The 27,618-nt window shown below is 50.6% G+C and overlaps 1 long non-coding RNA gene across 1 annotated transcript in view; it reads right to left on the bottom strand.

The window, feature by feature from the left end:
- LOC150012705 (uncharacterized) overlaps positions 1-27,165 on the bottom strand; it is a 214,768-nt gene extending 187,603 nt beyond the window's left edge. The window contains exon 1 of the long non-coding RNA XR_016510775.1: positions 27,017-27,165. This is a non-coding gene — a long non-coding RNA (uncharacterized LOC150012705). The remainder of the gene's footprint in view (positions 1-27,016) is intronic.
- Between the last annotated feature and the right edge of the window lie 453 nt (positions 27,166-27,618).

Below are 27,618 nucleotides of genomic sequence, written 5' to 3'. Positions count from 1 at the left end.
AGGGGCACTGATTAGGGAGGATATTATAGGGCCATCCATGGTCAGGACATTCCAGGCTTCTTGAATGGATCTTCAAAGTCTTGAGGCCCTGAGAGTCCATGTTCAGAGGGAGCTATGCTAAGGAGGTCTGAGGACACTGAAATTCCATGCCAGCAGGTTTCTTCACCCAAACCATTTCTTGGTCAGAATACTTTTGTATTCTGTAAGATCCATGGCTAAGGGCTTCTCTGTCGCGAGCGGGGTCTATGATTCAGCGATCATAGCCCCCTAGGCCGCACTCAGGGCCTGTGTGCTCAGAAGTGTACACATACGGTTTCTTACATCATCTGTGCAACACAGGTCCAAGAGGGGCATAGTCAGGGTCACTTCTTTATTTTTGTTTAATTGGGCCTCGATTGCTTTGGGGGGGGGTGGTCGTTTAAATGGGAGCTGTTCAACTTTTAAAGTTTGCACTGAGGCTTCCTGGCTCAGCACTGAACTTTCGCAGGGATTACACAAGATCTCAGGGTCAGATACTCAAAACGGGCCAGGGAAAAGGGACATGAGGTTGGGAGCATTTGAAGATTCAAAATTTCGACGCTAATTAGATTCACATTTACTAGCGATGACCCAGAGAGGTCAGGTTCGGGAGGCTCACAGGCACGAGTTTTGCTCGGAATGGGCCACATCCAGATGCTGATGCTCAGTGGCATTAGCACTAAGATGTGTCCCATTCTCGGCGTGGGTCCACCCCCATTCTCAGGGTGGGTCCATCCACATGAAGGCTCGTGGCCTGGTGCATTTACTGTGACTTCACAGAGTTACAGGGGTTGTGTTTGAACGGGTCCCTTTGAAATCAGAGCGTCCATGCTCATCAAAGTGCACTTACAGGAAATTCACATCGCCAAGGGGCGACGTGCGAGCCGACGTCACAATATTGAGGGTTCGCATCCAAGGAGTCTACGAATGGACGGTACACGTTTAGAGGGCCCAGACGAAGAAGTCTGCAAACAGGTACGTCGGTACTCAGCAGGTTCTCGGTCGGGTGCCACAGGGCGAGGCGGTAAACGCGATCGACTGGGTAGATAAAGGGGAGCCATCTCACGTAGTTTAACACCTCACCGGTACCGTTGCAGGAAGGGGTCACAGCTTGGGAGTTCCAGGCTCTGGAAGATGCATAAACGGGGCTTACCTCTTACAGAGGTGGCACATAGGCCACAGGGGCACTGATTCGGGAGGATATTATAGGGCCATCCATGGTCAGGACATTCCAGGCTTCTTGAATGGATCTTCAAAGTCGTGAGGCCCTGAGAGTCCATGTTCAGAGGGAGCTATGCTAAGGAGGTCTGAGGACACTGAAATTCCATGCCAGCAGGTTTCTTCACCCAAACCATTTCTTGGTCAGAATACTTTTGTATTCTGTAAGATCCATGGCTAAGGGCTTCTCTGTCGCGAGCGGGGTCTATGATTCAGCGATCATAGCCCCCTAGGCCGCACTCAGGGCCTGTGTGCTCAGAAGTGTACACATACGGTTTCTTACATCATCTGTGCAACACAGGTCCAAGAGGGGCATAGTCAGGGTCACTTCTTTATTTTTGTTTAATTGGGCCTCGATTGCTTTGGGGGGGGGGTGGTCGTTTAAATGGGAGCTGTTCAACTTTAAAAGTTTGCACTGAGGCTTCCTGGCTCAGCACTGAACTTTCGCAGGGATTACACAAGATCTCAGGGTCAGATACTCAAAACGGGCCAGGGAAAAGGGACATGAGGTTGGGAGCATTTGAAGATTCAAAATTTCGACGCTTATTAGATTCACATTTACTAGCGATGACCCAGAGAGGTCAGGTTCGGGAGGCTCACAGGCACGAATTTTGCTCGGAATGGGCCACATCCAGATGCTGATGCTCAGTGGCATTAGCACTAAGATGTGTCCCATTCTCGGCGTGGGTCCACCCCCATTCTCAGGGTGGGTCCATCCACATGAAGGCTCGTGGCCTGGCGCGTCTTCTGTGACTTCACAGAGTTACAGGGGTTGTGTTTGAACGGGTCCCTTTGAAATCAGAGCGTCCATGCTCATCAAAGTGCACTTACAGGAAATTCACATCGCCAAGGGGCGACGTGCGAGCCGACGTCACAATACTGAGGGTTCGCATCCAAAGAGTCTACGAATGGACGGTACACGTTTAGAGGGCCCAGACGAAGAAGTCTGCAAACAGGTACGTCGGTACTCAGCAGATTCTTGGTCGGGTGCCACAGGGCGAGGCGGTAAACGCGATCGACTGGGTAGATAAAGGGGAGCCATCTCACGTAGTTTAACACCTCACCGGTACCGTTGCAGGAAGGGGTCACAGCTTGGGAGTTCCAGGCTCTGGAAGATGCATAAACGGGGCTTACCTCTTACAGAGGTGGCACATAGGCCACAGGGGCACTGATTCGGAAGGATATTATAGGGCCATCCATGGTCAGGACATTCCAGGCTTCTTGAATGGATCTTCAAAGTCTTGAGGCCCTGAGAGTCCATGTTCAGAGGGAGCTATGCTAAGGAGGTCTGAGGACACTGAAATTCCATGCCAGCAGGTTTCTTCACCCAAACCATTTCTTGGTCAGAATACTTTTGTATTCTGTAAGATCCATGGCTAAGGGCTTCTCTGTCGCGAGCGGGGTCTATGATTCAGCGATCATAGCCCCCTAGGCCGCACTCAGGGCCTGTGTGCTCAGAAGTGTACACATACGGTTTCTTACATCATCTGTGCAACACAGGTCCAAGAGGGGCATAGTCAGGGTCACTTCTTTATTTTTGTTTAATTGGGCCTCGATTGCTTTGAGGGGGGGGTGGTCGTTTAAATGGGAGCTGTTCAACTTTAAAAGTTTGCACTGAGGCTTCCTGGCTCAGCACTGAACTTTCGCAGGGATTACACAAGATCTCAGGGTCAGATACTCAAAACGGGCCAGGGAAAAGGGACATGAGGTTGGGAGCATTTGAAGATTCAAAATTTCGACGCTTATTAGATTCACATTTACTAGCGATGACCCAGAGAGGTCAGGTTCGGGAGGCTCACAGGCACGACTTTTGCTCGGAATGGGCCACATCCAGATGCTGATGCTCAGTGGCATTAGCACTAAGATGTCTCCCAGTCTCGGCGTGGGTCCACCCCCATTCTCAGGGTGGGTCCATCCACATGAAGGCTCGTGGCCTGGCGCATTTACTGTGACTACACAGAGTTACAGCGGTTGTGTTTGAATGGGTCCCTATGAAATCAGAGCGTCCATGCTCATCAAAGTGCACTTACAGGAAATTCACATCGCCAAGGGGCGACTTGCGAGCCGACGTCACAATATTGAGGGTTCGCATCCAAGGAGTCTACGAATGGACGGTACACGTTTAGAGAGCCCAGACGAAGAAGTCTGCAAACAGGTACGTCGGTACTCAGCAGGTTCTCGGTCGGGTGCCACAGGGCGAGGCGGTAAACGCGATCGACTGGGTAGATAAAGGGGAGCCATCTCACGTAGTTTAACACCTCACCGGTACCGTTGCAGGAAGGGGTCACAGCTTGGGAGTTCCAGGCTCTGGAAGATGCATAAACGGGGCTTACCTCTTACAGAGGTGGCACATAGGCCACAGGGGCACTGATTAGGGAGGATATTATAGGGCCATCCATGGTCAGGACATTCCAGGCTTCTTGAATGGATCTTCAAAGTCTTGAGGCCCTGAGAGTCCATGTTCAGAGGGAGCTATGCTAAGGAGGTCTGAGGACACTGAAATTCCATGCCAGCAGGTTTCTTCACCCAAACCATTTCTTGGTCAGAATACTTTTGTATTCTGTAAGATCCATGGCTAAGGGCTTCTCTGTCGCGAGCGGGGTCTATGATTCAGCGATCATAGCCCCCTAGGCCGCACTCGGGGCCTGTGTGCTCAGAAGTGTACACATACGGTTTCTTACATCATCTGTGCAACACAGGTCCAAGAGGGGCATAGTCAGGGTCACTTCTTTATTTTTGTTTAATTGGGCCTCGATTGCTTTGGGGGGGGTGGTCGTTTAAATGGGAGCTGTTCAACTTTAAAACTTTACACTGAGGCTTCCTGGCTCAGCACTGAACTTTCGCAGGGATTACACAAGATCTCAGGGTCAGATACTCAAAACGGGCCAGGGAAAAGGGACATGAGGTTGGGAGCATTTGAAGATTCAAAATTTCGACGCTTATTAGATTCACATTTACTAGCGATGACCCAGAGAGGTCAGGTTCGGGAGGCTCACAGGCACGACTTTTGCTCGGAATGGGCCACATCCAGATGCTGATGCTCAGTGGCATTAGCACTAAGATGTCTCCCATTCTCGGCGTGGGTCCACCCCCATTCTCAGGGTGGTTCCATCCACATGAAGGCTCGTGGCCTGGCGCGTCTTCTGTGACTTCACAGAGTTACAGGGGTTGTGTTTGAACGGGTCCCTTTGAAATCAGAGCGTCCATGCTCATCAAAGTGCACTTACAGGAAATTCACATCGCCAAGGGGCGACGTGCGAGCCGACGTCACAATACTGAGGGTTCGCATCCAAAGAGTCTACGAATGGACGGTACACGTTTAGAGGGCCCAGACGAAGAAGTCTGCAAACAGGTACGTCGGTACTCAGCAGGTTCTCGGTCGGGTGCCACAGGGCGAGGCGGTAAACGCGATCGACTGGGTACATAAAGGGGAGCCATCTCACGTAGTTTAACACCTCACCGGTACCGTTGCAGGAAGGGGTCACAGCTTGGGAGTTCCAGGCTCTGGAAGATGCATAAATGGGGCTTACCTCTTACAGAGGTGGCACATAGGCCACAGGGGCACTGATTAGGGAGGATATTATAGGGCCATCCATGGTCAGGACATTCCAGGCTTCTTGAATGGATCTTCAAAGTCTTGAGGCCCTGAGAGTCCATGTTCAGAGGGAGCTATGCTAAGGAGGTCTGAGGACACTGAAATTCCATGCCAGCAGGTTTCTTCACCCAAACCATTTCTTGGTCAGAATACTTTTGTATTCTGTAAGATCCATGGCTAAGGGCTTCTCTGTCGCGAGCGGGGTCTATGATTCAGCGATCATAGCCCCCTAGGCCGCACTCGGGGCCTGTGTGCTCAGAAGTGTACACATACGGTTTCTTACATCATCTGTGCAACACAGGTCCAAGAGGGGCATAGTCAGGGTCACTTCTTTATTTTTGTTTAATTGGGCCTCGATTGCTTTGGAGGGGGGGGTGTTCGTTTAAATGGGAGCTGTTCAACTTTAAAAGTTTGCACTGAGGCTTCCTGGCTCAGCACTGAACTTTCGCAGGGATTACACAAGATCTCAGGGTCAGATACTCAAAACGGGCCAGGGAAAAGGGACATGAGGTTGGGAGCATTTGAAGATTCAAAATTTCGACGCTTATTAGATTCACATTTACTAGCGATGACCCAGAGAGGTCAGGTTCGGGAGGCTCACAGGCACGACTTTTGCTCGGAATGGGCCACATCCAGATGCTGATGCTCAGTGGCATTAGCACTAAGATGTCTCCCATTCTCGGCGTGGGTCCACCCCCATTCTCAGGGTGGTTCCATCCACATGAAGGCTCGTGGCCTGGCGCGTCTTCTCTGACTTCACAGAGTTACAGGGGTTGTGTTTGAACGGGTCCCTTTGAAATCAGAGCGTCCATGCTCATCAAAGTGCACTTACAGGAAATTCACATCGCCAAGGGGCGAGGTGCGAGCCGACGTCACAATACTGAGGGTTCGCATCCAAAGAGTCTACGAATGGACGGTACACGTTTAGAGGGCCCAGACGAAGAAGTCTGCAAACAGGTACGTCGGTACTCAGCAGGTTCTCGGTCGGGTGCCACAGGGCGAGGCGGTAAACGCGATCGACTGGGTAGATAAAGGGGAGCCATCTCACGTAGTTTAACACCTCACCGGTACCGTTGCAGGAAGGGGTCATAGCTTGGGAGTTCCAGGCTCTGGAAGATGCATAAATGGGGCTTACCTCTTACAGAGGTGGCACATAGGCCACAGGGGCACTGATTAGGGAGGATATTATAGGGCCATCCATGGTCAGGACATTCCAGGCTTCTTGAATGGATCTTCAAAGTCTTGAGGCCCTGAGAGTCCATGTTCAGAGGGAGCTATGCTAAGGAGGTCTGAGGACACTGAAATTCCATGCCAGCAGGTTTCTTCACCCAAACCATTTCTTGGTCAGAATACTTTTGTATTCTGTAAGATCCATGGCTAAGGGCTTCTCTGTCGCGAGCGGGGTCTATGATTCAGCGATCATAGCCCCCTAGGCCGCACTCGGGGCCTGTGTGCTCAGAAGTGTACACATACGGTTTCTTACATCATCTGTGCAACACAGGTCCAAGAGGGGCATAGTCAGGGTCACTTCTTTATTTTTGTTTAATTGGGCCTCGATTGCTTTGGGGGGGGTGGTCGTTTAAATGGGAGCTGTTCAACTTTAAAACTTTACACTGAGGCTTCCTGGCTCAGCACTGAACTTTCGCAGGGATTACACAAGATCTCAGGGTCAGATACTCAAAACGGGCCAGGGAAAAGGGACATGAGGTTGGGAGCATTTGAAGATTCAAAATTTCGACGCTTATTAGATTCACATTTACTAGCGATGACCCAGAGAGGTCAGGTTCGGGAGGCTCACAGGCACGACTTTTGCTCGGAATGGGCCACATCCAGATGCTGATGCTCAGTGGCATTAGCACTAAGATGTCTCCCATTCTCGGCGTGGGTCCACCCCCATTCTCAGGGTGGGTCCATCCACATGAAGGCTCGTGGCCTGGCGCGTCTTCTGTGACTTCACAGAGTTACAGGGGTTGTGTTTGAACGGGTCCCTTTGAAATCAGAGCGTCCATGCTCATCAAAGTGCACTTACAGGAAATTCACATCGCCAAGGGGCGACGTGCGAGCCGACGTCACAATACTGAGGGTTCGCATCCAAAGAGTCTACGAATGGACGGTAGATGTTTAAAGGGCCCAGAGGAAGAAGTCTGCAAACAGGTACGTCGGTACTCAGCAGATTCTTGGTCGGGTGCCACAGGGCGAGGCGGTAAACGCGATCGACTGGGTAGATAAAGGGGAGCCATCTCACGTAGTTTAACACCTCACCGGTACCGTTGCAGGAAGGGGTCACAGCTTGGGAGTTCCAGGCTCTGGAAGATGCATAAACAGGGCTTACCTCTTACAGAGGTGGCACATAGGCCACAGGGGCACTGATTAGGGAGGATATTATAGGGCCATCCATGGTCAGCACATTCCAGGCTTCCTGAATGGATCTTCAAAGTCTTGAGACCCTGAGAGTCCACGTTCAGAGGGAGCTATGCTAAGGAGGTCTGAGGACACTGAAATTCCATGCCAGCAGGTTTCTTCACCCAAACCATTTCTCGGTCAGAATACTTTTGTATTCTGTAAGATCCATGGCTAAGGGCTTCTCTGTCATGAGAGGGGTCTATGATTCAGCGATCATAGCCCCCTAGGCCGCACTCGGGGCCTGTGTGCTCAGAAGTGTACACATACGGTTTCTTACATAAGAGGGGCATAGTCAGGGTCACTTCTTTATTTTTGTTTAATTGGGCCTCGATTGCTTTTCGGGGGGGTGGTCGTTTAAATGGGAGCTGTTCAACTTTAAAAGTTTGCACTGAGGCTTCCTGGCTCAGCACTGAACTTTTGCAGGGATGACACAAGATCTCAGAGTTAGATACTCAAAACGGGCCAGGGAAAAGGGACATGAGGTTGGGAGCATTTGAACATTCAAAATTTCGACGCTTATTAGATTCACATTTACTAGTGATGACCCAGAGAGGTCAGGTTCGGGAGGCTCACAGGCACGAGTTTTGCTCGGAATGAGCCACATCCAGATGCTGATGCTCAGTGGCATTAGCACTAGATGTGTCCCATTCTCGGCGTGGGTCCACCCCCATTCTCAGGGTGGGTCCATCCACATGAAGGCTCGTGGCCTGGCGCGTCTTCTGTGACTTCACAGAGTTACAGGGGTTGTGTTTGAACGGGTCCCTTTGAAATCAGAGCGTCCATGCTCATCAAAGTGCACTTACAGGAAATTCACATCGCCAAGGGGCGACGTGCGAGCCGACGTCACAATACTGAGGGTTCGCATCCAAGGAGTCTACGAATGGACGGTACACGTTTAGAGGGCCCAGACGAAGAAGTCTGCAAACAGGTACGTCGGTACTCAGCAGGTTCTCGGTCGGGTGCCACAGGGCGAGGCGGTAAACGCGATCGACTGGGTAGATAAAGGGGAGCCATCTCACGTAGTTTAACACCTCACCGGTACCGTTGCAGGAAGGGGTCACAGCTTGGGAGTTCCAGGCTCTGGAAGATGCATAAACGGGGCTTACCTCTTACAGAGGTGGCACATAGGCCACAGGGGCACTGATTAGGGAGGATATTATAGGGCCATCCATGGTCAGGACATTCCAGGCTTCTTGAATGGATCTTCAAAGTCTTGAGGCCCTGAGAGTCCATGTTCAGAGGGAGCTATGCTAAGGAGGTCTGAGGACACTGAAATTCCATGCCAGCAGGTTTCTTCACCCAAACCATTTCTTGGTCAGAATACTTTTGTATTCTGTAAGATCCATGGCTAAGGGCTTCTCTGTCGCGAGCGGGGTCTATGATTCAGCGATCATAGCCCCCTAGGCCGCACTCAGGGCCTGTGTGCTCAGAAGTGTACACATACGGTTTCTTACATCATCTGTGCAACACAGGTCCAAGAGGGGCATAGTCAGGGTCACTTCTTTATTTTTGTTTAATTGGGCCTCGATTGCTTTGGGGGGGGGTGTGGTCGTTTAAATGGGAGCTGTTCAACTTTAAAACTTTACACTGAGGCTTCCTGGCTCAGCACTGAACTTTCGCAGGGATTACACAAGATCTCAGGGTCAGATACTCAAAACGGGCCAGGGAAAAGGGACATGAGGTTGGGAGCATTTGAAGATTCAAAATTTCGACGCTTATTAGATTCACATTTACTAGCGATGACCCAGACAGGTCAGGTTCGGGAGGCTCACAGGCACGAGTTTTGCTCGGAATGGGCCACATCCAGATGCTGATGCTCAGTGGCATTAGCACTAAGATGTGTCCCATTCTCGGCGTGGGTCCACCCCCATTCTCAGGGTGGGTCCATCCACATGAAGGCTCGTGGCCTGGCGCGTCTTCTGTGACTTCACAGAGTTACAGGGGTTGTGTTTGAACGGGTCCCTATGAAATCAGAGCGTCCATGCTCATCAAAGTGCACTTACAGGAAATTCACATCGCCAAGGGGCGACTTGCGAGCCGACGTCACAATATTGAGGGTTCGCATCCAAGGAGTCTACGAATGGACGGTACACGTTTAGAGAGCCCAGACGAAGAAGTCTGCAAACAGGTACGTCGGTACTCAGCAGGTTCTCGGTCGGGTGCCACAGGGCGAGGCGGTAAACGCGATCGACTGGGTAGATAAAGGGGAGCCATCTCACGTAGTTTAACACCTCACCGGTACCGTTGCAGGAAGGGGTCACAGCTTGGGAGTTCCAGGCTCTGGAAGATGCATAAACGGGGCTTACCTCTTACAGAGGTGGCACATAGGCCACAGGGGCACTGATTAGGGAGGATATTATAGGGCCATCCATGGTCAGGACATTCCAGGCTTCTTGAATGGATCTTCAAAGTCTTGAGGCCCTGAGAGTCCATGTTCAGAGGGAGCTATGCTAAGGAGGTCTGAGGACACTGAAATTCCATGCCAGCAGGTTTCTTCACCCAAACCATTTCTTGGTCAGAATACTTTTGTATTCTGTAAGATCCATGGCTAAGGGCTTCTCTGTCGCGAGCGGGGTCTATGATTCAGCGATCATAGCCCCCTAGGCCGCACTCGGGGCCTGTGTGCTCAGAAGTGTACACATACGGTTTCTTACATCATCTGTGCAACACAGGTCCAAGAGGGGCATAGTCAGGGTCACTTCTTTATTTTTGTTTAATTGGGCCTCGATTGCTTTGGGGGGGGTGGTCGTTTAAATGGGAGCTGTTCAACTTTAAAAGTTTGCACTGAGGCTTCCTGGCTCAGCACTGAACTTTCGCAGGGATTACACAAGATCTCAGGGTCAGATACTCAAAACGGGCCAGGGAAAAGGGACATGAGGTTGGGAGCATTTGAAGATTCAAAATTTCGACGCTTATTAGATTCACATTTACTAGCGATGACCCAGAGAGGTCAGGTTCGGGAGGCTCACAGGCACGACTTTTGCTCGGAATGGGCCACATCCAGATGCTGATGCTCAGTGGCATTAGCACTAAGATGTCTCCCATTCTCGGCGTGGGTCCACCCCCATTCTCAGGGTGGTTCCATCCACATGAAGGCTCGTGGCCTGGCGCGTCTTCTGTGACTTCACAGAGTTACAGGGGTTGTGTTTGAACGGGTCCCTTTGAAATCAGAGCGTCCATGCTCATCAAAGTGCACTTACAGGAAATTCACATCGCCAAGGGGCGACGTGCGAGCCGACGTCACAATACTGAGGGTTCGCATCCAAAGAGTCTACGAATGGACGGTACACGTTTAGAGGGCCCAGACGAAGAAGTCTGCAAACAGGTACGTCGGTACTCAGCAGGTTCTCGGTCGGGTGCCACAGGGCGAGGCGGTAAACGCGATCGACTGGGTAGATAAAGGGGAGCCATCTCACGTAGTTTAACACCTCACCGGTACCGTTGCAGGAAGGGGTCACAGCTTGGGAGTTCCAGGCTCTGGAAGATGCATAAACGGGGCTTACCTCTTACAGAGGTGGCACATAGGCCACAGGGGCACTGATTAGGGAGGATATTATAGGGCCATCCATGGTCAGGACATTCCAGGCTTCTTGAATGGATCTTCAAAGTCTTGAGGCCCTGAGAGTCCATGTTCAGAGGGAGCTATGCTAAGGAGGTCTGAGGACACTGAAATTCCATGCCAGCAGGTTTCTTCACCCAAACCATTTCTTGGTCAGAATACTTTTGTATTCTGTAAGATCCATGGCTAAGGGCTTCTCTGTCGCGAGCGGGGTCTATGATTCAGCGATCATAGCCCCCTAGGCCGCACTCAGGGCCTGTGTGCTCAGAAGTGTACACATACGGTTTCTTACATCATCTGTGCAACACAGGTCCAAGAGGGGCATAGTCAGGGTCACTTCTTTATTTTTGTTTAATTGGGCCTCGATTGCTTTGGGGGGGGGTGTGGTCGTTTAAATGGGAGCTGTTCAACTTTAAAACTTTACACTGAGGCTTCCTGGCTCAGCACTGAACTTTCGCAGGGATTACACAAGATCTCAGGGTCAGATACTCAAAACGGGCCAGGGAAAAGGGACATGAGGTTGGGAGCATTTGAAGATTCAAAATTTCGACGCTTATTAGATTCACATTTACTAGCGATGACCCAGAGAGGTCAGGTTCGGGAGGCTCACAGGCACGAGTTTTGCTCGGAATGGGCCACATCCAGATGCTGATGCTCAGTGGCATTAGCACTAAGATGTGTCCCATTCTCGGCGTGGGTCCACCCCCATTCTCAGGGTGGGTCCATCCACATGAAGGCTCGTGGCCTGGTGCATTTACTGTGACTTCACAGAGTTACAGGGGTTGTGTTTGAACGGGTCCCTTTGAAATGAGAGCGTCCATGCTCATCAAAGTGCACTTACAGGAAATTCACATCGCCAAGGGGCGACTTGCGAGCCGACGTCACAATATTGAGGGTTCGCATCCAAGGAGTCTACGAATGGACGGTACAGTTTAGAGAGCCCAGACGAAGAAGTCTGCAAACAGGTACGTCGGTACTCAGCAGGTTCTCGGTCGGGTGCCACAGGGCGAGGCGGTAAACGCGATCGACTGGGTAGATAAAGGGGAGCCATCTCACGTAGTTTAACACCTCACCGGTACCGTTGCAGGAAGGGGTCACAGCTTGGGAGTTCCAGGCTCTGGAAGATGCATAAACGGGGCTTACCTCTTACAGAGGTGGCACATAGGCCACAGGGGCACTGATTAGGGAGGATATTATAGGGCCATCCATGGTCAGGACATTCCAGGCTTCTTGAATGGATCTTCAAAGTCTTGAGGCCCTGAGAGTCCATGTTCAGAGGGAGCTATGCTAAGGAGGTCTGAGGACACTGAAATTCCATGCCAGCAGGTTTCTTCACCCAAACCATTTCTTGGTCAGAATACTTTTGTATTCTGTAAGATCCATGGCTAAGGGCTTCTCTGTCGCGAGCGGGGTCTATGATTCAACGATCATAGCCCCCTAGGCCGCACTCAGGGCCTGTGTGCTCAGAAGTGTACACATACGGTTTCTTACATCATCTGTGCAACACAGGTCCAAGAGGGGCATAGTCAGGGTCACTTCTTTATTTTTGTTTAATTGGGCCTCGATTGCTTTGGGGGGGGGTGGTCGTTTAAATGGGAGCTGTTCAACTTTTAAAGTTTGCACTGAGGCTTCCTGGCTCAGCACTGAACTTTCGCAGGGATTACACAAGATCTCAGGGTCAGATACTCAAAACGGGCCAGGGAAAAGGGACATGAGGTTGGGAGCATTTGAAGATTCAAAATTTCGACGCTAATTAGATTCACATTTACTAGCGATGACCCAGAGAGGTCAGGTTCGGGAGGCTCACAGGCACGAATTTTGCTCGGAATGGGCCACATCCAGATGCTGATGCTCAGTGGCATTAGCACTAAGATGTGTCCCATTCTCGGCGTGGGTCCACCCCCATTCTCAGGGTGGGTCCATCCACATGAAGGCTCGTGGCCTGGTGCATTTACTGTGACTTCACAGAGTTACAGGGGTTGTGTTTGAACGGGTCCCTTTGAAATCAGAGCGTCCATGCTCATCAAAGTGCACTTACAGGAAATTCACATCGCCAAGGGGCGACGTGCGAGCCGACGTCACAATACTGAGGGTTCGCATCCAAAGAGTCTACGAATGGACGGTACACGTTTAGAGGGCCCAGACGAAGAAGTCTGAAAACAGGTACGTCGGTACTCTGCAGATTCTTAGTCGGGTGCCACAGGGCGAGGCGGTAAACGCGATCGACTGGGTAGATAAAGGGGAGCCATCTCACGTAGTTTAACACCTCACCGGTACCGTTGCAGGAAGGGGTCACAGCTTGGGAGTTCCAGGCTCTGGAAGATGCATAAACGGGGCTTACCTCTTACAGAGGTGGCACATAGGCCACAGGGGCACTGATTAGGGAGGATATTATAGGGCCATCCATGGTCAGGACATTCCAGGCTTCTTGAATGGATCTTCAAAGTCTTGAGGCCCTGAGAGTCCATGTTCAGAGGGAGCTATGCTAAGGAGGTCTGAGGACACTGAAATTCCAAGCCAGCAGGTTTCTTCACCCAAACCATTTCTTGGTCAGAATACTTTTGTATTCTGTAAGATCCATGGCTAAGGGCTTCTCTGTCGCGAGCGGGGTCTATGATTCAGCGATCATAGCCCCCTAGGCCGCACTCGGGGCCTGTGTGCTCAGAAGTGTACACATATGGTTTCTTACATCATCTGTGCAACACAGGTCCAAGAGGGGCATAGTCAGGGTCACTTCTTTATTTTTGTTTAATTGGGCCTCGATTGCTTTGGGGGGGATTGGTCGTTTAAATGGGAGCTGTTTAACTTTAAAAGTTTGCACTGAGGCTTCCTGGCTCAGCACTGAACTTTCGCAGGGATTACACAAGATCTCAGGGTCAGATACTCAAAACGGGCCAGGGAAAAGGGACATGAGGTTGGGAGCATTTGAAGATTCAAAATTTTGACGCTAATTAGATTCACATTTACTAGCGATGACCCAGAGAGGTCAGGTTCGGGAGGCTCACAGGCACGAATTTGTTCGGAATGGGGCACATCTAGATGCTGATGCTCAGTGGCATTAGCACTAAGATGTCTCCCATTCTCGGCGTGGGTCCACCCCCATTCTCAGGGTGGGTCCATCCACATGAAGGCTCGTGGCCTGGCGCATTTACTGTGACTTCACAGAGTTACAGGGGTTGTGTTTGAACGGGTCCCTTTGAAATGAGAGCGTCCATGCTCATCAAAGTGCACTTACAGGAAATTCACATCGCCAAGGGGCGACGTGCGAGCCGACGTCACAATATTGAGGGTTCGCATCCAAGGAGTCTACGAATGGACGGTACACGTTTAGAGGGCCCAGACGAAGAAGTCTGCAAACAGGTACGTCGGTACTCAGCAGGTTCTCGGTCGGGTGCCACAGGGCGAGGCGGTAAACGCGATCGACTGGGTAGATAAAGGGGAGCCATCTCACGTAGTTTAACACCTCACCGGTACCGTTGCAGGAAGGGGTCACAGCTTGGGAGTTCCAGGCTCTGGAAGATGCATAAACGGGGCTTACCTCTTACAGAGGTGGCACATAGGCCACAGGGGCACTGATTAGGGAGGATATTATAGGGCCATCCATGGTCAGGACATTCCAGGCTTCTTGAATGGATCTTCAAAGTCTTGAGGCCCTGAGAGTCCATGTTCAGAGGGAGCTATGCTAAGGAGGTCTGAGGACACTGAAATTCCATGCCAGCAGGTTTCTTCACCCAAACCATTTCTTGGTCAGAATACTTTTGTATTCTGTAAGATCCATGGCTAAGGGCTTCTCTGTCGCGAGCGGGGTCTATGATTCAGCGATCATAGCCCCCTAGGCCGCACTCAGGGCCTGTGTGCTCAGAAGTGTACACATACGGTTTCTTACATCATCTGTGCAACACAGGTCCAAGAGGGGCATAGTCAGGGTCACTTCTTTATTTTTGTTTAATTGGGCCTCGATTGCTTTGGGGGGGGGTGGTCGTTTAAATGGGAGCTGTTCAACTTTTAAAGTTTGCACTGAGGCTTCCTGGCTCAGCACTGAACTTTCGCAGGGATTACACAAGATCTCAGGGTCAGATACTCAAAACGGGCCAGGGAAAAGGGACATGAGGTTGGGAGCATTTGAAGATTCAAAATTTTGACGCTAATTAGATTCACATTTACTAGCGATGACCCAGAGAGGTCAGGTTCGGGAGGCTCACAGGCACGAATTTGCTCGGAATGGGCCACATCTAGATGCTGATGCTCAGTGTCATTAGCACTAAGATGTCTCCCATTCTCGGCGTGGGTCCACCCCCATTCTCAGGGTGGGTCCATCCACATGAAGGCTCGTGGCCTGGCGCATTTACTGTGACTTCACAGAGTTACAGGGGTTGTGTTTGAACGGGTCCCTTTGAAATGAGAGCGTCCATGCTCATCAAAGTGCACTTACAGGAAATTCACATCGCCAAGGGGCGACGTGCGAGCCGACGTCACAATATTGAGGGTTCGCATCCAAGGAGTCTACGAATGGACGGTACACGTTTAGAGGGCCCAGACGAAGAAGTCTGCAAACAGGTACGTCGGTACTCAGCAGGTTCTCGGTCGGGTGCCACAGGGCGAGGCGGTAAACGCGATCGACTGGGTAGATAAAGGGGAGCCATCTCACGTAGTTTAACACCTCACCGGTACCGTTGCAGGAAGGGGTCACAGCTTGGGAGTTCCAGGCTCTGGAAGATGCATAAACGGGGCTTACCTCTTACAGAGGTGGCACATAGGCCACAGGGGCACTGATTAGGGAGGATATTATAGGGCCATCCATGGTCAGGACATTCCAGGCTTCTTGAATGGATCTTCAAAGTCTTGAGGCCCTGAGAGTCCATGTTCAGAGGGAGCTATGCTAAGGAGGTCTGAGGACACTGAAATTCCATGCCAGCAGGTTTCTTCACCCAAACCATTTCTTGGTCAGAATACTTTTGTATTCTGTAAGATCCATGGCTAAGGGCTTCTCTGTCGCGAGCGGGGTCTATGATTCAGCGATCATAGCCCCCTAGGCCGCACTCAGGGCCTGTGTGCTCAGAAGTGTACACATACGGTTTCTTACATCATCTGTGCAACACAGGTCCAAGAGGGGCATAGTCAGGGTCACTTCTTTATTTTTGTTTAATTGGGCCTCGATTGCTTTGGGGGGGGGGTGGTCGTTTAAATGGGAGCTGTTCAACTTTTAAAGTTTGCACTGAGGCTTCCTGGCTCAGCACTGAACTTTCGCAGGGATTACACAAGATCTCAGGGTCAGATACTCAAAACGGGCCAGGGAAAAGGGACATGAGGTTGGGAGCATTTGAAGATTCAAAATTTCGACGCTAATTAGATTCACATTTACTAGCGATGACCCAGAGAGGTCAGGTTCGGGAGGCTCACAGGCACGAATTTTGCTCGGAATGGGCCACATCCAGATGCTGATGCTCAGTGGCATTAGCACTAAGATGTGTCCCATTCTCGGCGTGGGTCCACCCCCATTCTCAGGGTGGGTCCATCCACATGAAGGCTCGTGGCCTGGTGCATTTACTGTGACTTCACAGAGTTACAGGGGTTGTGTTTGAACGGGTCCCTTTGAAATCAGAGCGTCCATGCTCATCAAAGTGCACTTACAGGAAATTCACATCGCCAAGGGGCGACGTGCGAGCCGACGTCACAATATTGAGGGTTCGCATCCAAGGAGTCTACGAATGGACGGTACACGTTTAGAGGGCCCAGACGAAGAAGTCTGCAAACAGGTACGTCGGTACTCAGCAGGTTCTCGGTCGGGTGCCACAGGGCGAGGCGGTAAACGCGATCGACTGGGTAGATAAAGGGGAGCCATCTCACGTAGTTTAACACCTCACCGGTACCGTTGCAGGAAGGGGTCACAGCTTGGGAGTTCCAGGCTCTGGAAGATGCATAAACGGGGCTTACCTCTTACAGAGGTGGCACATAGGCCACAGGGGCACTGATTCGGGAGGATATTATAGGGCCATCCATGGTCAGGACATTCCAGGCTTCTTGAATGGATCTTCAAAGTCGTGAGGCCCTGAGAGTCCATGTTCAGAGGGAGCTATGCTAAGGAGGTCTGAGGACACTGAAATTCCATGCCAGCAGGTTTCTTCACCCAAACCATTTCTTGGTCAGAATACTTTTGTATTCTGTAAGATCCATGGCTAAGGGCCTCTCTGTCGCGAGCGGGGTCTATGATTCAGCGATCATAGCCCCCTAGGCCGCACTCGGGGCCTGTGTGCTCAGAAGTGTACACATACGGTTTCTTACATCATCTGTGCAACACAGGTCCAAGAGGGGCATAGTCAGGGTCACTTCTTTATTTTTGTTTAATTGGGCCTCGATTGCTTTGGGGAGGGGTTGGTCGTTTAAATGGGAGCTGTTCAACTTTAAAAGTTTGCACTGAGGCTTCCTGGCTCAGCACTGAACTTTCGCAGGGATTACACAAGATCTCAGGGTCAGACACTCAAAACGGGCCAGGGAAAAGGGACATGAGGTTGGGAGCATTTGAAGATTCAAAATTTCGACGCTAATTAGATTCACATTTACTAGCGATGACCCAGAGAGGTCAGGTTCGGGAGGCTCACAGGCACGAATTTTGCTCGGAATGGGCCACATCCAGATGCTGATGCTCAGTGGCATTAGCACTAAGATGTGTCCCATTCTCGGCGTGGGTCCACCCCCATTCTCAGGGTGGGTCCATCCACATGAAGGCTCGGGGCCTGGTGCATTTACTGTGACTTCACAGAGTTACAGGGGTTGTGTTTGAACGGGTCCCTTTGAAATCAGAGCGTCCATGCTCATCAAAGTGCACTTACAGGAAATTCACATCGCCAAGGGGCGACGTGCGAGCCGACGTCACAATATTGAGGGTTCGCATCCAAGGAGTCTACGAATGGACGGTACACGTTTAGAGGGCCCAGACGAAGAAGTCTGCAAACAGGTACGTCGGTACTCAGCAGGTTCTCGGTCGGGTGCCACAGGGCGAGGCGGTAAACGCGATCGACTGGGTAGATAAAGGGGAGCCATCTCACGTAGTTTAACACCTCACCGGTACCGTTGCAGGAAGGGGTCACAGCTTGGGAGTTCCAGGCTCTGGAAGATGCATAAACGGGGCTTACCTCTTACAGAGGTGGCACATAGGCCACAGGGGCACTGATTAGGGAGGATATTATAGGGCCATCCATGGTCAGGACATTCCAGGCTTCTTGAATGGATCTTCAAAGTCTTGAGGCCCTGAGAGTCCATGTTCAGAGGGAGCTATGCTAAGGAGGTCTGAGGACACTGAAATTCCATGCCAGCAGGTTTCTTCACCCAAACCATTTCTTGGTCAGAATACTTTTGTATTCTGTAAGATCCATGGCTAAGGGCTTCTCTGTCGCGAGCGGGGTCTATGATTCAACGATCATAGCCCCCTAGGCCGCACTCGGGGCCTGTGTGCTCAGAAGTGTACACATACGGTTTCTTACATCATCTGTGCAACACAGGTCCAAGAGGGGCATAGTCAGGGTCACTTCTTTATTTTTGTTTAATTGGGCCTCGATTGCTTTGGGGGGTGTGGTCGTTTAAATGGGAGCTGTTCAACTTTAAAAGTTTGCACTGAGGCTTCCTGGCTCAGCACTGAACTTTTGCAGGGATGACACAAGATCTCAGGGTTAGATACTAAAAACGGGCCAGGGAAAAGGGACATGAGGTTGGGAGCATTTGAAGATTCAAAATTTCGACGCTTATTAGATTCACATTTACTAGCGATGACCCAGAGAGGTCAGGTTCGGGAGGATCACAGGCACGAGTTTTGCTCGGAATGGGCCACATCCAGATGCTGATGCTCAGTGGCATTAGCACTAAGATGTGTCCCATTCTCGGCGTGGGTCCACCCCCATTCTCAGGGTGGGTCCATCCACATGAAGGCTCGTCCCCTGGCGCGTCTTCTGTGACTTCACAGAGTTACAGGGGTTGTGTTTGAATGGGTCCCTTTGAAATCAGAGCATCCATGCTCATCAAAGTGCACTTACAGGAAATTCACATCGCCAAGGGGCGACGTGCGAGCCGACGTCACAATACTGAGGGTTCGCATCCAAAGAGTCTACGAATGGATGGTACACGTTTAGAGGGCCCAGACGAAGAAGTCTGAAAACAGGTACGTCGGTACTCTGCAGATTCTTAGTCGGGTGCCACAGGGCGAGGCGGTAAACGCGATCGACTGGGTAGATAAAGGGGAGCCATCTCACGTAGTTTAACACCTCACCGGTACCGTTGCAGGAAGGGGTCACAGCTTGGGTGTTCCAGGCTCTGGAAGATGCATAAACGGGGCTTACCTCTTACAGAGGTGGCACAGAGGCCACAGGGGCACTGATTAGGGAGGATATTATAGGGCCATCCATGGTCAGGACATTCCAGGCTTCTTGAATGGATCTTCAAAGTCTTGAGGCCCTGAGAGTCCATGTTCAGAGGGAGCTATGCTAAGGAGGTCTGAGGACACTGAAATTCCATGCCAGCAGGTTTCTTCACCCAAACCATTTCTTGGTCAGAATACTTTTGTATTCTGTAAGATCCATGGCTAAGGGCTTCTCTGTCGCGAGCGGGGTCTATGATTCAGCGATCATAGCCCCCTAGGCCGCACTCGGGGCCTGTGTGCTCAGAAGTGTACACATATGGTGTTCTTACATCATCTGTGCAACACAGGTCCAAGAGGGGCATAGTCAGGGTCACTTCTTTATTTTTGTTTAATTGGGCCTCGATTGCTTTTCGGGGGGGTGGTCGTTTAAATGGGAGCTGTTCAACTTTAAAAGTTTGCACTGAGGCTTCCTGGCTCAGCACTGAACTTTTGCAGGGATGACACAAGATCTCAGGGTTAGATACTCAAAACGGGCCAGGGAAAAGGGACATGAGGTTGGGAGCATTTGAAGATTCAAAATTTCGACGCTTATTAGATTCACATTTACTAGCGATGACCCAGAGAGGTCAGGTTCGGGAGGATCACAGGCACGAGTTTTGCTCGGAATGGGCCACATCCAGATGCTGATGCTCAGTGGCATTAGCACTAAGATGTGTCCCATTCTCGGCGTGGGTCCACCCCCATTCTCAGGGTGGGTCCATCCACATGAAGGCTCGTGGCCTGGCGCGTCTTCTGTGACTTCACAGAGTTACAGGGGTTGTGTTTGAACGGGTCCCTTTGAAATCAGAGCGTCCATGCTCATCAAAGTGCACTTACAGGAAATTCACATCGCCAAGGGGCGACGTGCGAGCCGACGTCACAATACTGAGGGTTCGCATCCAAAGAGTCTACGAATGGACGGTACACGTTTAGAGGGCCCAGACGAAGAAGTCTGAAAACAGGTACGTCGGTACTCTGCAGATTCTTAGTCGGGTGCCACAGGGCGAGGCGGTAAACGCGATCGACTGGGTAGATAAAGGGGAGCCATCTCACGTAGTTTAACACCTCACCGGTACCGTTGCAGGAAGGGGTCACAGCTTGGGAGTTCCAGGCTCTGGAAGATGCATAAACGGGGCTTACCTCTTACAGAGGTGGCACATAGGCCACAGGGGCACTGATTAGGGAGGATATTATAGGGCCATCCATGGTCAGCACATTCCAGGCTTCCTGAATGGATCTTCAAAGTCTTGAGACCCTGAGAGACCTCGTTCAGAGTGAGCTATGCTAAGGAGGTCTGAGGACACTGAAATTCCATGCCAGCAGGTTTCTTCACCCAAACCATTTCTTGGTCAGAATACTTTTGTATTCTGTAAGATCCATGGCTAAGGGCTTCTCTGTCGCGAGCGGGGTCTATGATTCAGCGATCATAGCCCCCTAGGCCGCACTCGGGGCCTGTGTGCTCAGAAGTGTACACATACGGTTTCTTACATCATCTGTGCAACACAGGTCCAAGAGGGGCATAGTCAGGGTCACTTCTTTATTTTTGTTTAATTGGGCCTCGATTGCTTTTCGGGGGGGTGGTCGTTTAAATGGGAGCTGTTCAACTTTAAAAGTTTGCACTGAGGCTTCCTGGCTCAGCACTGAACTTTCGCAGGGATTACACAAGATCTCAGGGTCAGACACTCAAAACGGGCCAGGGAAAAGGGACATGAGGTTGGGAGCATTTGAAGATTCAAAATTTCGACGCTTATTAGATTCACATTTACTAGCGATGACCCAGAGAGGTCAGGTTCGGGAGGATCACAGGCACGAGTTTTGCTCGGAATGGGCCACATCCAGATGCTGATGCTCAGTGGCATTAGCACTAAGATGTGTCCCATTCTCGGCGTGGGTCCACCCCCATTCTCAGGGTGGGTCCATCCACATGAAGGCTCGTGGCCTGGCGCGTCTTCTGTGACTTCACAGAGTTACAGGGGTTGTGTTTGAACGGGTCCCTTTGAAATCAGAGCGTCCATGCTCATCAAAGTGCACTTACAGGAAATTCACATCGCCAAGGGGCGACGTGCGAGCCGACGTCACAATACTGAGGGTTCGCATCCAAAGAGTCTACGAATGGACGGTACACGTTTAGAGGGCCCAGACGAAGAAGTCTGAAAACAGGTACGTCGGTACTCTGCAGATTCTTAGTCGGGTGCCACAGGGCGAGGCGGTAAACGCGATCGACTGGGTAGATAAAGGGGAGCCATCTCACGTAGTTTAACACCTCACCGGTACCGTTGCAGGAAGGGGTCACAGCTTGGGAGTTCCAGGCTCTGGAAGATGCATAAACGGGGCTTACCTCTTACAGAGGTGGCACAGAGGCCACAGGGGCACTGATTAGGGAGGATATTATAGGGCCATCCATGGTCAGGACATTCCAGGCTTCTTGAATGGATCTTCAAAGTCTTGAGGCCCTGAGAGTCCATGTTCAGAGGGAGCTATGCTAAGGAGGTCTGAGGACACTGAAATTCCATGCCAGCAGGTTTCTTCACCCAAACCATTTCTTGGTCAGAATACTTTTGTATTCTGTAAGATCCATGGCTAAGGGCTTCTCTGTCGCGAGCGGGGTCTATGATTCAGCGATCATAGCCCCCTAGGCCGCACTCGGGGCCTGTGTGCTCAGAAGTGTACACATATGGTGTTCTTACATCATCTGTGCAACACAGGTCCAAGAGGGGCATAGTCAGGGTCACTTCTTTATTTTTGTTTAATTGGGCCTCGATTGCTTTTCGGGGGGGTGGTCGTTTAAATGGGAGCTGTTCAACTTTAAAAGTTTGCACTGAGGCTTCCTGGCTCAGCACTGAACTTTTGCAGGGATGACACAAGATCTCAGGGTTAGATACTCAAAACGGGCCAGGGAAAAGGGACATGAGGTTGGGAGCATTTGAAGATTCAAAATTTCGACGCTTATTAGATTCACATTTACTAGCGATGACCCAGAGAGGTCAGGTTCGGGAGGATCACAGGCACGAGTTTTGCTCGGAATGGGCCACATCCAGATGCTGATGCTCAGTGGCATTAGCACTAAGATGTCTCCCATTCTCGGCGTGGGTCCACCCCCATTCTCAGGGTGGGTCCATCCACATGAAGGCTCGTGGCCTGGCGCGTCTTCTGTGACTTCACAGAGTTACAGGGGTTGTGTTTGAACGGGTCCCTTTGAAATCAGAGCGTCCATGCTCATCAAAGTGCACTTACAGGAAATTCACATCGCCAAGGGGCGACGTGCGAGCCGACGTCACAATACTGAGGGTTCGCATCCAAAGAGTCTACGAATGGACGGTACACGTTTAGAGGGCCCAGACGAAGAAGTCTGAAAACAGGTACGTCGGTACTCTGCAGATTCTTAGTCGGGTGCCACAGGGCGAGGCGGTAAACGCGATCGACTGGGTAGATAAAGGGGAGCCATCTCACGTAGTTTAACACCTCACCGGTACCGTTGCAGGAAGGGGTCACAGCTTGGGAGTTCCAGGCTCTGGAAGATGCATAAACGGGGCTTACCTCTTACAGAGGTGGCACATAGGCCACAGGGGCACTGATTAGGGAGGATATTATAGGGCCATCCATGGTCAGCACATTCCAGGCTTCCTGAATGGATCTTCAAAGTCTTGAGACCCTGAGAGACCTCGTTCAGAGTGAGCTATGCTAAGGAGGTCTGAGGACACTGAAATTCCATGCCAGCAGGTTTCTTCACCCAAACCATTTCTTGGTCAGAATACTTTTGTATTCTGTAAGATCCATGGCTAAGGGCTTCTCTGTCGCGAGCGGGGTCTATGATTCAGCGATCATAGCCCCCTAGGCCGCACTCGGGGCCTGTGTGCTCAGAAGTGTACACATACGGTTTCTTACATCATCTGTGCAACACAGGTCCAAGAGGGGCATAGTCAGGGTCACTTCTTTATTTTTGTTTAATTGGGCCTCGATTGCTTTTCGGGGGGGTGGTCGTTTAAATGGGAGCTGTTCAACTTTAAAAGTTTGCACTGAGGCTTCCTGGCTCAGCACTGAACTTTTGCAGGGATGACACAAGATCTCAGGGTTAGATACTCAAAACGGGCCAGGGAAAAGGGACATGAGGTTGGGAGCATTTGAAGATTCAAAATTTCGACGCTTATTAGATTCACATTTACTAGCGATGACCCAGAGAGGTCAGGTTCGGGAGGATCACAGGCACGAGTTTTGCTCGGAATGGGCCACATCCAGATGCTGATGCTCAGTGGCATTAGCACTAAGATGTGTCCCATTCTCGGCGTGGGTCCACCCCCATTCTCAGGGTGGGTCCATCCACATGAAGGCTCGTCCCCTGGCGCGTCTTCTGTGACCTCACAGAGTTACAGGGGTTGTGTTTGAATGGGTCCCTTTGAAATCAGAGCGTCCATGCTCATCAAAGTGCACTTACAGGAAATTCACATCGCCAAGGGGCGACGTGCGAGCCGACGTCACAATACTGAGGGTTCGCATCCAAAGAGTCTACGAATGGACGGTACACGTTTAGAGGGCCCAGACGATGGAGTCTGCAAACAGGTACGTCGGTACTCAGCAGATTCTCGGTCGGGTGCCACAGGGCGAGGCGGTAAACGCGATCGACTGGGTAGATATAGGGGAGCCATCTCACGTAGTTTAACACTTCACCGGTACCGTTGCAGGAAGGGGTCACAGCTTGGGAGTTCCAGGCTCTGGAAGATGCATAAACGGGGCTTACCTCTTACAGAGGTGGCATATAGGCCACAGGGGCACTGATTAGGGAGGATATTATAGGGCCATCCATGGTCAGCACATTCCAGGCTTCTTGAATGGATCTTCAAAGTCTTGAGGCCCTGAGAGTCCATGTTCCGAGGGAGCTATGCTAAGGAGTTCTGAGGACACTGAAATTCCATGCCAGCAGGTTTCTTCACCCAAACCATTTCTTGGTCAGAATACTTTTGTATTTTGTAAGATCCACGGCTAAGGGTTTCTCTGTCGCGAGCGGGGTCTATGATTCAGCGATCATAGCACCCTAGGCCGCACTCAGGGCCTGTGTGCTCAGAAGAGTCCACATACGGTTTCTTACATCATCTGTGCAACACAGGTCCAAGAGGGGCATATTCAGGGTCACTTATTTATTTTTTTTTAATTGGGCCTCGATTGCTTTTGGGGGCGATGGTCGTTTAAATGGGAGCTGTTCAAATTTAAAAGTTTACACTGAGTGTTCCTGGCTCAGCATTGAACTTTTGCAGAGATTACACAAGATCTCAAGGTTAGATACTCAAAATGGGCTAGGAGAAGATAAGTGATGTTTGGGGCATTTTACAACTCAAAATTTCATGCTTATTAGATCAACTTCTACGTGTTATTACCCAAAAATTTCAGGTCAGGAGGCTCTCGTCCATTTGATTTTAGCTCACAATGCTACACATACACAGGATTTATCCTCAGCGGCATTAGTACAAACTTTTCCATTCTCAGCCTAGGCACATGCAGATAAAATCAGCGTTCTTGCTCATTTCTTTGTCTGATATAGGATTCAGCGTATTTGTACAGATTCGTTTGTTATCAGAGTATATATGCTCATGCAAATACACTTACGGGGTACTTATATCATCCTTGGGGTATTAGAATGTCTAGGGTACTTCCAGGTAAGATGGAGACATGGAGAGACTTTGTTTGTATTCCTCCACAACCAAGAAGGAATACAACTACCTCAAAACTATATTATCAGAAGTTCCCGGAAATCAAACTGCATCAAAGTTTAGCAAACAAAGATATCAAGAATAAATACTCTCCAGACAGGCAGGAGGGGCGATGTGGTGCTTGGCAGCATCAGCGGCAGTGGCAGGCTGGCAGAAAGCGCAGTCACATATTTTAAAACGTCAGGAAGGACACTTGCCGAGCATTCCAGCTCCTCACCTGACCTAGCAGCTCACGGTCCAAGCACCATGGAAAATCAAGACTCATTGCTTCTGACTGTGCAGACCTCCGAGGGTTGGTGTCAAGGAAGAAACTGCTGGCCTCTCAGCAGAATCCCCTTGTTTAAACGTCCTACACAGTCCTAGAACGTCCGCAGACCCACATACTCTGCGAATGACAGCCAGAACAGCAGCTTGAAGGGCCCCGGTATGGTGCACAAGTGGGAGAGGTGCCTGGAAAAGGGGCGAGAGCTCTGCAGGCGGCATTGTTCCCTCTCGGACTCCTCCCCTACATACAGCACCAGAACGTGGTGAAACAGGTCGCCCTTAACTGATGAATTCCTAAGGCTCTGCCATTTACAACGTAACAGTAGCGAAAGTTCTTCCTGGGATGTGAAGGCAAACAAACACAAGCGCCTTTCAGAATGAGGAGTCAGAAAAGTATGGCCCAAAAGGGGGAATGGATCAAGGTTCCAGCGAGAGAATTAAGTGACAAGGAGATAGCCAACCTAACAGATGAGGAGATAAGACACCCTAACAGATGCAGAATTCAAAACACTGGTTATAAAGATGTTCACAAGCTGGACAGATACGCTTGAGTATGGCAAACGCGTAAGAGAAGAAGTGAAGGCAATGCTAAGTGAAACGAAGGATAAACTACACAAAACCAACGGTGAAGGGAAGGAAACCGGGGCTCCAATCAACGCTTTGGAACATAAGGAAAAAAAAAAAAACAGTCAACTAGTGCAGACTGAGAAAGGAAGAATTGATAAAAATGAGGAAAACTTCCCAAATTCTGTGAAGGGCTGGACATACAAGTCTGGGAAACATGAAGGGTCCCGGCTGAGCTGGACCCGGAGGGGACCACACCATGACGCATCATGATTGAGATGCCAGAGGTGAAAGATAAAGACAGAGTCCTGGGGGCAGCAAGAGAGAGGCGGAGAGCCTGCCTACAGGGGGGGTGCCTATAGCCCTATCAGCTGAGTTCTCAGAGGACACTTTGCACACTGGAAGGGACTGGCAAGCAGTATTCAATGTGAAGAAAAGCAAGTACTTACAACCTAGATTACTCTCTCCAGCAAAGCTATCCTTTGGAATGGAAGGGCAGATGAAGTGCTTCCCAGAGAAGGTAAAGCTAAAGGAGCTCATCATCACCAAGCCATTATTATATGAAATGTCAAAGCGACTTACTTAAGAAAAAGAAGATCAAAACTATGAACACTAAAAGGACAACAAACTCACAACTATCAAGAACTGAATCTAAAAAAAAAATCCAACTAAGCAAACCAGAATAGGAACAGAATCATAGGTATGGGGATCATTTGGAGGGTTATCAGCTGGGAGGGGGAAGGGGGAGAAATGGGGAAATGGTGCAGGGACTAAGAAGCATAATTGGTTGGTACAAAATAGACAGGGGGAAGTTAAGAATAATACAGAAACAGGTGAAGCCAAAGAACTTATATGTACGACACATGGACATGAATTAGGGGGTGCGATTGCTAGAGGTAAGGGGGTACTGGGCAGAGGGGAGGAAAGGGGAGAAAAATTGGAACTACTGTAACAACATAATCAATAAAATATACTTTAAAAAAAGTCTAGGCTACCTCGAAGGCAAACTTACCAAGAATGTTCCATTTTGGAATTCTAGGGAAATTTTTAAAATATCAACATCAAGCTCACATTGTTCCAAGAAAATTTTTGTCACTGAATTAGGTCTGGGACAGGAGTGGCCATGTGGTACTGTTAGTTTATGTCCTAGTATGTCCACAACTGTCCCTGCCCATGAGGCCCCTCGTGGGGGTACGGAGATCCACAGGGGTCCTTACCAAGCCCGGCAGCCCATTTACATGGAGCTCACCGCCCCTGCCAGGCTCTGCCCCCCCAAAGCACCCCTCAGAGCCCACCTGACCTACCTTCCTTCCAGCGCCGAGGCCCCGTCTCAGGACAGCAGCTTCACCCTCCGACCAGGGCGCAGACCTGCCACTGCAGGCGTGGAAGACACTGCTCTTCCCTCTCCCAGCTGTCGGCCAGTGGCCTCGGTCAGCTGACAGCGCCCCTCACAGTTTACACAAACCGCCCGTCCCCTTAGCGCCCTCCCCTTCCCTGTGTTTGCCAGGCCTCCCCCAGCTCACCGTCGCTGTCAGTCTCCATGTCTCTGTGTCTGTCTCTCCCTGTCTGTCTCTGTGTGCCTCTGTGTGCCTCTCTCTCTCAGTGTTGCTGTGTGTCTTTCTCTGTGTGTGTCTCTCTCTGTGTCTGTGTCTCTCTGTGTGTCTCTGCGTGTGCCTTTCTCTGTGTATCTGTATCACTCTGGCTTTGTGTGTGTCTGTGTCTCTGTGGGTCACTTTCTCTCTCTCTCTGTGTCTCTGTCTCTGAGTCTCTGTGTCTCTGTGTGTCTGTGTCTTTCTTTGTGTCTGTCTACCTCTCTGTGTGTCTGTCTTTGTGTGTTTGTGTGTCTGCTTCTCTCTGTGTCTCTATCTGTGTGTCTGCCTCTCTGTGTGTCTCTATCTCTCTCTCT

Source organism: Furipterus horrens, unplaced genomic scaffold (genome assembly GCF_987537825.1).
Source record: "Furipterus horrens unplaced genomic scaffold, mFurHor1.1.pri manual_scaffold_4, whole genome shotgun sequence".
Lineage (NCBI taxonomy): Eukaryota > Metazoa > Chordata > Mammalia > Chiroptera > Furipteridae > Furipterus > Furipterus horrens.
Note: the sequence above shows the minus strand (reverse complement) of the source record. Positions and strands in the feature narration are given on the sequence as shown.